Source organism: Phaethon aethereus, assembly GCF_964289735.1.
Source record: "Phaethon aethereus genome assembly, chromosome: 1".
Classification (NCBI taxonomy): Eukaryota; Metazoa; Chordata; class Aves; order Phaethontiformes; family Phaethontidae; genus Phaethon; species Phaethon aethereus.
This window is the reverse complement of record NC_138575.1, coordinates 112,884,500-112,896,570: the sequence shown is the minus strand read 5'-3', so window position 1 is coordinate 112,896,570 and position 12,071 is coordinate 112,884,500. Positions and strand designations below refer to the sequence as shown.

At 35.5% G+C, this 12,071-nt stretch overlaps 1 protein-coding gene across 3 annotated transcripts in view; it reads right to left on the bottom strand.

The window, feature by feature from the left end:
- The window catches only part of NCAM2 (neural cell adhesion molecule 2), a gene marked incomplete at its 3' end in the record, with an annotated part of 311,617 nt that overhangs the window by 111,829 nt on the left and 187,717 nt on the right, over nt 1–12,071 (bottom strand). The window lies entirely within an intron of this gene.

The window sequence follows — 12,071 nt, the reverse complement described above, 5'->3', positions numbered from 1 at the left end:
AGTTAATAGAGATCTGGGTAGTTAAGTCAAGGACATACTATGACACAAAAAGTACAGTAACAGTGCGGTCACGCTGAAGCACAGCTAGGAACGAATATTAGGAACACAGCAGAGACACAGATGTTGATTATCACAAAGTGCAATGAAGAAGGTGGGACAAAAATTTCATATTCAGTGTTAGCCTGAAGCAAAAATTGAAACCATGCTAGTTATGTTTTCCCATGCTTGTAAAGCACATTATCAAAACCAGAATATATCGACAAAGCAGAAGTCTGCATTCATACTGATACATAACATCAGTCGTTTTACTTAACATTGAAGATCAAATTCACAGAGTCAAACAGGGGCAGCCCTAACCTCGGGGTGTGCAACCACCAGAACTTTATAACCCTTGGTAAAATCTTTCTAAGGCTTATTTCCCTCTTGTACTAAGTATGGAGAGCACACGTTAGCACTACGTCTGGCACTGTAACACACCAAAACGGGAAGAGGAAGAGGCAGCACACATGTAACACACCAAGTACCCTGCAACTGCCCAGTCATCCTCAGCAGAAATCCTCACTGCGAAAAAAACCATCAGAGCCACCACTGGTAACAAGTCAAAATACAGATATAAACAAATAAAACCAGATATAAATACAGATATAAATCTATAAATTAATGTCAGGAACTCTCAAGTCTGCCTGAAATAATAATGGACACCTACTAAACTGGAATATCTTTTTTCCTTTCCAATGTTATAGTGGGGGAGGTGTAAAATACGTATAATGTTGTTTTCTGTTAGATTGAATAAGAACATGTGCATTTATTTCTTAGTATTAATAAAAAGTATAAAAAATAGAAAAAACAAAAACCTAGACAACAAGAACAGTCTCTGTGGTTCAATACTCATGATTTCTGCTCATTCACTGAATTGTTCCATGTCACTGTGGAGCATGAATAACCAGTGAGGTCTGAAAACATATGTAATCAACACGGTTCCATACAGATATACATATTTCTGTAGAAAGATCAGTGATCAAGTATGTTAACAGGTGCTTACACTCTTTCACATCAGAACAGTAATTTCAGTAAACAGACCATTGTATCTTGAAAATAGTGAAGACAGACAGAAGTTACTTTTAAGGCATTTTGGAAATCATAGTAAAAACTTAAGAAATCAAAATATTCTCAATCATTAATGTTAATCACAGAATTTCACAGAATTCATAAATTAAAGTGAGTCTTGGAGTGTTTTGGTGGTGTTTTTTTTTTCTCCACAACCTCATCACGAACATAAAGCTAAAACACAAGTGACAAATCTTCAGCAGAGACTTTGATAGGTACAGCTCAGCTGTACAGTTGACTTTATCCACAAAAAAAAAAAAAAAAAAATTGTTAAATTAATCAATTAACATTTCACAGAGAAACACCTTTTATTTTGAATACTGATAGCAGTCTACTTCTCCATCATTGTCAAAGAAAACAAAACTGTTCTATACAGGTCTCCAAGTAAAATAATACATAATTACAACTCTGAAATATCAAAAAGTGCCTTCTGAAAAAAAAACAAACACCAAAGGGTGAGAACTTTTTGTACCTGCAACATTCTTACTCCAAATACTTAGCTTAACCCAAATGAATTCTACAATAATCATAAAATGGGACGTACCTCATCATTTCAGATTAATTCTACAGATTTAATCATACAGATTAATTCTGTAAAAGTAAATATATATTTTTTATTTTTATCAAATTCTTGTCATCCTATATATGCTATTCTACAACCTGATTTTTTCTGTCATGCTCTTGCTTCCCAAGCTTCTCACATGCTTTGTAGTTCCAGACATGAATATTCCAAAAGTCCTGACCAGCTGATGCTGACCTGACTGCTCAATGCACAGCTTCAAAGCCATGTTCCAGAGGTCCCAAGGCAGAACCAGAATGATGATAACAGTGTATTTCAAGGGTTCCACATGCAGAGGAGGTATACAGTTTTCAGGGTATGATTGCTAGACATAATAGGGATGTGATGAGAGTACAACATTCACAAAGAGACAAGAAGAGCTTCTGAGAAAGAATAACTTATTCAGGTACCATGGAGTGATCAATCTGCACAATTCCATTGCTGCTGCAGTTCAAAAAGTGTAATTTCTTGGATGGGGAGAATTAGCTGATTACGATGCTTAGAAATTGTCATTCTTTTTCAATTGTAGAAAGCTGTACCTGGGGAGATGTGGATGGTGTGATTAGTGGTTGAGTTTGATTTATTAACCATTTCTCCAACTCCCACTGAGGAACTGTAATAACAAATGAGATGAAGTTGTATGGCTGCCAAGACGTGCATTTTGAGTTGGCTGAAAGCAAGAGTGGAAGGTGAGAACAATTGCAGAAATTGGTGACTCATTTGTAGCTGGATTTTGATAATATTACTTGGATGGTTAGAGCAGCTGTGACTTTGTGCTGATTATCTTCCCTCCTACAGAGTTCACCGTTTGGTTGACAAAGTACCCCTTCATCCCTTGAAGTCCAAGTGCAAGACTGCAAGCAAAAAGCCCTACATTTAAAATCTAGACATGTTGAAATATCTTTATTTGTTTTTCTTCTAATGTTTAAAGCTTATTTGTGATCAAAGTGACATTATTGTCCATAGTTACACGACTGCAATTCAGTTTTGCCTGTCACATTTACGAAATATGTCTTCTGACACCTTCTGTACTTCAGTGCTATTTTGGACGTGCATTGCATGTGTTAACAACAGAAAAGATGAAGAAACAGTGGCTTAGAACTGTGAGTATTGTTTCTTCTGTAGAACATGGTGCAACATACTCCAGAGCAGTCATTGTGCGAACAGAACTTGAGTAAAAATTGTGACTTTTTCAAGTTCCTCCAAAGGAGCTGCCGCAGATGTACATGGTAGAACATCCTCACATGGGGGGAGAAAGGGGGGCTGGCAAACCTATTTTAATTTTATGCCTAGCTCTTCCTTCTTCAGATCAAATTGTCAAAAATTACCAATTCGTTATGCTGTCTTGGTTATGTTCCAAGTACGCATCACTGAATTTTCAAGGAGAAGACAAATACTGATTAACAGAATCATCTTTGGAATGTCATGAATAACAATTTTTTTAGGAAGCTTTCTGATTTTGGGGTGTGTTGATATCCACATGGGAGAAAAACTTCAGATGACATACTCCAGGCTGATGTTTCTTACATGTGAGATTTAAGCAGATCAGAATTGCTCATGAAAGTGTTCCTTGATGCAGCTTGAAAGATAAGAACTTCTGCAACCTGACACGCTGATACTAAATGATGATAAAATTCCAGAAGTCTATTAAATGTAAGTGACCAGCAATTCCTAGTCTGAAAATCTACCTTTGGTGATGAGAAAGGGCTGTTAGTCACAACAGCCATCATCGTGTAGAAGCTGATGGAAGCTCCCTTCTGGATTATGGATGGTATAGTCACAATATTTCCCATTCTCTTCAGGTAAATGTATTCTATCCATGCACCTGTTGGAGACAGCAGAAAAGTCCAGAGTATTGCTACGTGCATATGCCTTAATGTCCAGTGAATCAGAATAATGCTACAGCAGTGTGTTGGACTTCAGTGATTTTTATAGGAGACCTCGTGATTCTTTTAGAACTGCAGCTCATTAAATAAATATGTCAGCATGCTGCAAATTCCTGAATTTGTTAGGAATTTGTTTTTCCACATGGAAGAAATTACTGAAGAAGCTATTGTTTGTAGAGCTATAGTGTAACACCAGGGAAGTCACAAAAAACTAATCTTGAAGAAGAAAAATATCCTTGTTTTGATTTTCTGTTCATCTGCAGACGCAGCAGTTACTTTTAAAGAATTCAGGTTGGAAATAGTAGTGGGTTCTATGTAGGTTGTTAACAGCATGTACAGTCTCAACAAAAACGTATTCTTGAAAGCTTCATGTAACTTTTAGAAATTACGAACTGATATTTGATTGGTTCATGCTGGCATTTCTTTCAAACATAAGTTGTTATATAATGAGATGACAGGGAATATCCAATACACCAAAACCACTTATTAAGACATGAAAGGAAAAATTGAAATTCTTTGCTTGATTATTTTTTACTCACAAAGGAGTATGAAAGAAAAATAATAGAGAGAAAATAAGATGATCAGCCATTCAAGATTACTTCCAGTAAGGATGCAAATCACAAAAAAAAATATGGTTGATGGCTATTAATAGCAAAAATATTAACAGCATATGAAAAAAGCTTGTAGAGAAAAACAAGCATTAGTGTTGGCTATAAAGACAAAAGGACTAACTTGTTTATATAGAAATGTACATTTTCATACAGAATTTGTAGATTTCTTAACAAAATTAGGGCATATCTGCTAAATATGGTGACCTTTGAGTTCAGGAATTCTTAAAGAATACCCATGAATCTTAAAGTTCTTGGAGGTCTTAATTGTAAATGCTGCAGTATTGCTTTTGAGTGAGATAGTGATACTTTTATCTCAATAGAGATTACTGTAGTTTTGGTATTTCTGAAATCACTTTGAATTTGTGATAAGAAGCACTGATAATTGTGGTCTAAATAGTACTGTGTGTTCCATACTGTAAATATTATGCTTGTCTACTCAGTATAAATGCTAATTCCATTTTTTCCCCCTACATTTAAAAGCTCTAAAGGAAGCCACTGTAGTTTCTGAAGAGATTCTGTACTCACTTTCACATTTTCTAAATTAAACCAGAAAATATATATCGATCAATAGACCATAACTGCAAATGGGGCTTCTGATACGTGCTGGTAAAATGGTATTTATTCAGTCTGGAATTCTAAATATTCACAAAACTGTATTCTTAATGCAAATTGCTGTATTAGATATCCAATTCTGTATACTATTTTAAGAAGATGAACATTTATAGAGTACTATGTCAATTTAATCCATTTTTACCAAGTAATATAACCCTGAAGGCTTTAACATTACCTATGAGCTACCTATAAGATATATTAAAACATGTTTATATATATAGAAAAGATAAATTAAAACATCAGCTTGCAGTAAAGATTACTATATTCTATTATTTCATTGACCTTTGGCATAAATGTCACAACTTGATTTGTACAAGCAGAGATTTATAGAAAGACAAAAAACATCTTATTGTTGACAACATTATGTATGTTATTGCAACATTTCTAAATTTTAATAACACAGGTTGAGTCCATGCATAGATGTGAGTTATTTTGACCATGAATCAGAACTCATACCTATGGTTCATTTAGACAGTCCTGAGAAATATTTGCTGAATTTCAGAAGCTGTCAGTAAGGGATGGTGCAAACAGTCTTCACTTTTCACAATGCAAAGAAATAAGACTCTTGCATTATGCTTTAGGTGAAGTTGTATAGCCTCCTAACTGTCACAAATGATGGACATACACAGGTCCATCAGCACTGTCACGTTGAACTGCCATAACTTGGCTGTTTTTGAAATCTGAGAACTGGTATTAATGGGAAAATAGTGTATGAGTAGATGCACACAGGAAGATGGTACAGTGAAAATGTGGTAGGAAAATGTGTGTTTTTGACAGCATACTAAGGACATTAATAAATTATTAAGAACTAACTATTACACAGAGTTTAGATAATTTGTTAAACAAAACAAACAACAGTTTGAAAAATAGACACCCGCTTTAATCCTGGTTTTGCCAAAAGTCTAAATAGTTATTTTTGCCTATTACACACAGGTATTGAAACTGCCTTTCAGCTTCAAGGTCAGGAAAACTACCGGCAGGTTTTAATAGCGTAAAACACATTTTGCCAGCATTCCACTGCTGAGTGTGCCATTGATTGTCCTCGTTGCCTATGAGTTTCCGTGGTACCTCGAAAACGTAACATTGTAACATAGAATGTCCGATACTACATCAGTGAACACTAGCAAATGACTCCAGTCTATATCGCTTAATGTTATCATCAGATGCAGGGTCTCTATTTCATCAGACAAGTAACAGCTATTTGAAAGTTAGTAAACTGCTAGCAGATAATACAACTGATACTTGGGCAGAAGCTCATGAAATAATCTTTTGTGTAGTAGAAGGAATGAATGAATATTCAAGTCCAAGCTGCACTGGTATTGTAGGAGAAGTTGGTCCATAAAAAGTTCCCTGGTAATTTCAGTCTTCATTAATGTAACAGATGGAATATCTTCGCTGATGACTAAATGGAAAAAGCTAATATTGGAAGGGAAAGAAATGCCATTTCCAAGCTTGTATGGCTTTATTTCAGCCAGTAAATGCAGCATCACAACCCACAGAAAGTACACAAAAATATCTACTTGGTGCATAGGTAGTATATAAGCAAATGGGATACAATTTTTAAGTTTGAAATATAAATTAGGTAGAAATATGATTATCCATTTACAGAATGGATAAAAAATTTGTACTCAATTTCAGTGTAGGTATGTTGTTAAACGATTGATTAAATTAGTGATGTTCCTAAATAAACACCCTTCCTTCTTTTAATACAGAAGACGCATTAAATTTTACATTTTCTTGGCTTTTTGTCATCTTTAAGGAATCGGCAACTTTGCCTGCTTACTGAATTCTGTCCCAGTGGAAAGTGACCTTAAAGTTTTACTGAAATGAAAAATTTGCAGAAATGAGAGAATTATGATCTAGTATAATACTAATACAGTCATCAGCACAAGATTAATACATATATGGATGTGTGTATGTAAAGCCATTTGGGTCTACTCTGGGTAACAAAACATTTAGTTTATTTCCTAAAAGGGAAACAAATCTGAAGGGCCCTCTGGCCATGTGGTGGAGATTTAGTGTTGAGTTGTTAATACAACCACCAACCAAGCCTGCACTGGGGAAGAGGCTATGGTACATCAAAATTAAAGTCTGGCTTCAGTTTTGGCTTCATTTACACATCACTTCAGATATTGTTATCTAAAGGAGTGTATGAAACTCAGATGAGTGACTGGGCTACTTAAGGACAGTGAAATACCCACATTGGCTTGCAGCTTACCTACTGTAGCGCTTCCTCAGCTCATCCGGGAAAGCTGCTCCTTATTTCTAACTGCATACAATCCTACCACTCCAAAATCAATCCTGTTAGTAAAATACTGTCACCTCCCAAAACTGTACACTCTACTTTTAGCTCCTTCTGGTTAACTGAATGGTTTGTCCCAACTCCGTATTAGTGTAGCTAAGCATGCCATAGAGAAGATGAAGGAGCCCCGAAACATGTGTGGATTTCTATGGATCAGATGACTGGTGAGAGTATACTATTCAGTGCTCATATGTGTTCCATGACTTTCATATATCACAGAGTATAAATCTGTGTATTCTCAACAGCACTAACGGCCTAACATTTAAGGCCACTCTCCTGCTTTCTACCCACTCTCAAGTCCATTTATTTACCTTCTTCTTCCAGTCACAATATTCTTCTTACTCTTCTTACTCTTCTGTTTCATAGCCTTAACATGTGAAGCCCACCATGAATCATTTTAGGGTTAAAAACAAAGTAAAATCATCTTTGATGCCTGATTGAATTGTTTGCAGTGTCTCAACTGCATAGTCAAATGCAATTGCAGCTGGCTACATCAACCGTTCTAGCCTGAAGGCCTGTGCTAATATTACAACAGCAAAAATACTCTACGATATCGTAAGTAAAAGCTGTTCACACAACATGTAGGGGCAATAGGTTATAATGATTTTCTTCCACAAGGCAAGGAAATTTGCCCCTCACATTTTTCCTACTATTCAAAGGAGAAAAGTTCCTGAGATTAATGTACGAAGACTGGGACTTGTACAGCTCAGAAAAAGAAAGAAACCTCCTGGAATCAATTAAAATACCCTAAATACATCTATCATTTTTCTTTTGGGGTGATTCATTTTAAACAAAGAGCTGATCCTTGATGAGCAAGAATGTAACAAAGCGCTCATTACTATCTCAAAAGAAAGGTAACACAATTCGCTGACATGTAATACTGTTTTTTTTAATGCAGTGACAACAGCATATACAGGGAGTGAAAAAATTTTCATATTCTTTTTATTAACATTTGCAGTAGTTGAAGTGGAGTTAACAGGCTTGGGGGAAAAGCAGACCAAAAAAACCCCAAATCCTTTACCTTTGCCTGTTGCCTGATCATGAAAACTACATAAAACTCTATAAGCTCCACATAGTTATGACTTGCACGCCAACACAAGGTAAATTCAAACTTGGAAAATAATTTAATTATCGGTCTGAACTGTGCAATATTTAGAAACAATGTCATAGGAGGTTTCATGGGAACACACAGATTAATATTGCAATGGTAGGTAGACGGTCGGAAGCAGAATTCAAGCTATCTCTGTAGTCTTTACCATAAAGTTAAAAATCAGGGATTTTGTTACTTGTGGATACATGAAGGATAGTGCAAGATATTTCAAAGATATTTGGTGAATCTTTATCAAATATATATAAAATACAGTATCATTTCATGTATTTTAAACCCAACACCCAAGCTGCAAATTCTCATTCTTTTGTTTGTTTTTTTGTTAACCAGTTACCCACACTTAAGGCATTATCAAAACTGAGTATCAGATACTGGACTGTGACCCCTCTGCAGTGACTTCTTCTTTCACTCATTTTACATGTTTAGAACATAAATTCTTCAGGGTAAAGTGTGTGTCTCTGGACACATGCTGCTTACAGTGGAGCTAATATCTCAAGCCCCATCTGTTGACAACATTTGTATTCCAAAACAGATTTGAAATGGTAATTACAAACAGTATTGGTCAGCTTTCATGTTTTTACTAGAGTCGGATCCTAGAAAAGTAGAGCATGAAGCCCTCACACTTCTGCAGTATGCACAGGAATCAATGACATTTTTGTATCAGAGAATCAGGATATGCTCTCCACGAGGGATGTGTGTAGATATATGTGTGTGTGTCCAAAATCCATTTTATAAGTGATTACAGCAAATCAAATCTAATCAACTATCCTTCCTTCTGCTCTACAAAAAGCAACTCTTCTCCTGCCTCCTCTTTTTACTGGGAAAAGGGCCAGGCCTGTTGGATGCACAGAGGTCTGTAGGAACATGCCATTTCGAATCACAGCCGAAAGGGGCATGGCCAGGTTGGCACATTAAAGGACGTGCAATGCTGGGGAGCCAGGGACTAGAAGCGCAAAGGCAGAGTACATGCACCAGGCAGAGAGTTTTGGCTTGACACTGCAACAGCAGATGAAGCTCTGTCTTGGACTAAACCTCCATTTCCATTCTCAAATCTTTAATGATGAGCCAAACACCGTCTGTCACACATAATCATTCATTTACTCAGGCTTACCTGCTTTCATGTATGTATGAGTTATAAAGCCATGAAAGGATTACAGAGGTCATCTAATGTGACCTCCTGGAAAACTTTCTATTTAAATTTTCAAGAGAGATCAGAGGAAGGGGGGAGACCCCTTTATTTCAAATTCTCAGTGAAAGGGGGACCACATACTATGGTAAATTTTTCCAAAGGCTAACTTATTAAAGGAGAGAGGAAAAGGCTTCTTTGCTACTGGTTTGAACTCACTTGGCTTCGACTTTCAAAAACACACTTCTGATGTATTGAAAATCCTTCATCAAAGCTATATTCTCCTAAGAGATAATTATGGACTTCTTGCACATTAACATTATTCTCCTTAAGCCTAGTAGGGTTATTTCTTTGATCTATCACGCTGGTGCATATTTTCCATTCTTTTGGACATAATAATTTCAAAACTCAGAAAAGCCTATGTCCTAGTTAATCTATCTATCATTTGAAAGAAAACATTTTGAATCCATGCAGGCTAAGAATGAATTCACATGCAGCCTTTTTCCTTATCCATACAAGGTATGCTTGCATTTTAGCAAAACAAGCATAACATGATTGAGGAGCTGCATACTAAAAGTAAAAAAGTATAATTAAAAAATAACAACAACACTTTTTGCAGTTTTTAAACATCATCATGTTAATATTATAGTTGGAGAGTTTCTTCCATCTTCTATGGAAAGAATTCACCCCCTAAAGATATTCTTAATTCACCAAAACGTTGGATAAAGTGCAGTCTATATCAATAAAGGTTTTAAAACTAGTAAAAATTCAAAAGATGAATTATCTGAATGTGGATTAGAATTTTTACATTTATGCAAGTATGTCTGTGATTGAACATTACTTCAAAAATTATCACATGTAAGTAATAACTTCAATTTAAGACTATGTTACAAACACTCCCTATTTTCTTCAATTCACTGTTTCTCTTTCTGTGTGCAAAACATTGCTGTGTTATTCAACAATTATTCAATAATAACTGCCAGTTTTGTTCCCCATTCACCTAATTTGGTAGGAAAGCACAAGCCAAGGCTTTGGCACCCTAGACCTAGAGGTCCACAGGGCAAACGCAGCAGCACATTTTATAGTCCAAGAACATAGACAGTATTTCAGAACATTTATTCAACATTCAGCAAAAACTCTCCCATGAGCAATACACATAGAGTTCTTTCACTGGCAAGAACAAAAAGGAAACCATATAACTGCATTTATTCTCATTCTTTTTATATTCCATATACAATATGTCAGCACACTAGTAGCAACTCAATATAGGTTTTAGTTTGGTTTTCAGCATTATTCAGTTGAACCACAGTTCAAAAAATGCTACAGTAACACATCTAGATAGTTTAACCATCTGCAGTTTGAATTAAGAATGTAATACTGTCCTATATAAGCATGGGATAAATTTCAGGTTTCAACTGCACCAGTATTTTTTAGCTTGTTTCTGTGATTTGCTTTCAGTTTCAATTTCTGACATAATAGTTATTTTAGGAACATTCCAAACGTAAGTGAAAGGCTGCATTTTTAACCTTTGAACCAAGTGTAGTCTTTGTGGGTCTGAAAGTTGACCTTTGGCTTGAAATATTTAAGGAGGAGACACTGTTTCATTTTAATGCAAAACTGTTAGAAAAAAAAAATTAAATAAATACTGTTAGGTTGCTCCAAAATGGGAATCACAGAGCAGGAAAATGGTGGACAGAGCCTCACATAAACTGCCTCAATTCCAGGAAAGGTCAAATCAGAGACTAGACCAGAGGTTCTCCTTGAGAACACAAATAATGGAAGTACAGAATTTCTTAATATGTAGCAATTCCCTATAAACTGAGTGACTTACTATGTATCTAATTCCCCCTTTGGCATGATTGCTCTATAGGTTTGTCAATTCCTTTGTTAAGCAAGAGATATGACTATGCAAACATCTGCAAAAGGAGTGTCTATTTTGCTATTTGATTAGCTGGAGTAAAAAATCTGAATTAGCCAGCAAGAAGGATGGTAGCTTGCACTTTAATGAGCACAGAGAAATTCTGTAGCTTATGTCAGAAAATTAAGAAGAAAACACTTGCTCAAATACTACAAGAAAATAATTTCAAAAAAAGGAAAAAGAGCTCTGTAGAAACAGCTTGTTATCTGCATGGTTAGGAATAACATTACACTGTTCCCTTTTGCTTTCATCGTTCCATATAATTACAGCTCTTGCTCCCACAGAAACTGACTTTCTTCATTGTCATACTGCAATCTTTCTCTACAGAACTTACTTTTGTAATAAAACATGAAAATGGGTAAACAAAATGGGAAAATGAGCTCAATTTGTAGACTACTTTCTCTGTGTGAGGAAAAACATAAGAAAAGAAAAAAATAGAAAAAAAAATATTAAGTGGGAAATAAAGAACTCCAAAGTATTCAGAATTTTTAATTACAGGTTTCTAGAAGCTCTACTGCATTTTGAGAAATACTGGACAGAGTACAAATATAGTCAGGAAGGGCTATGGGCAGCCATTATGATCAAAATGAAATTTAAACCCTTAGCAGGGATTATGTATGAAAATTTGGGCCTGATGAGATGAACTACCTTTCAGCACTATAATTGCTTTTTTTCTTTGCCTTTTCTTTTAATTTAAAATCTAGGATCTCCACATCTCTCTCATTACCTTGGAAAGCAGCAATTCCTTCCAACTCTAGAGGAATCTAGAATTAATCTAGCTCTAAATTACTTTTATACTTACAAAAAGATTAGCAAGACAATACATATTTAGATATTTTAGA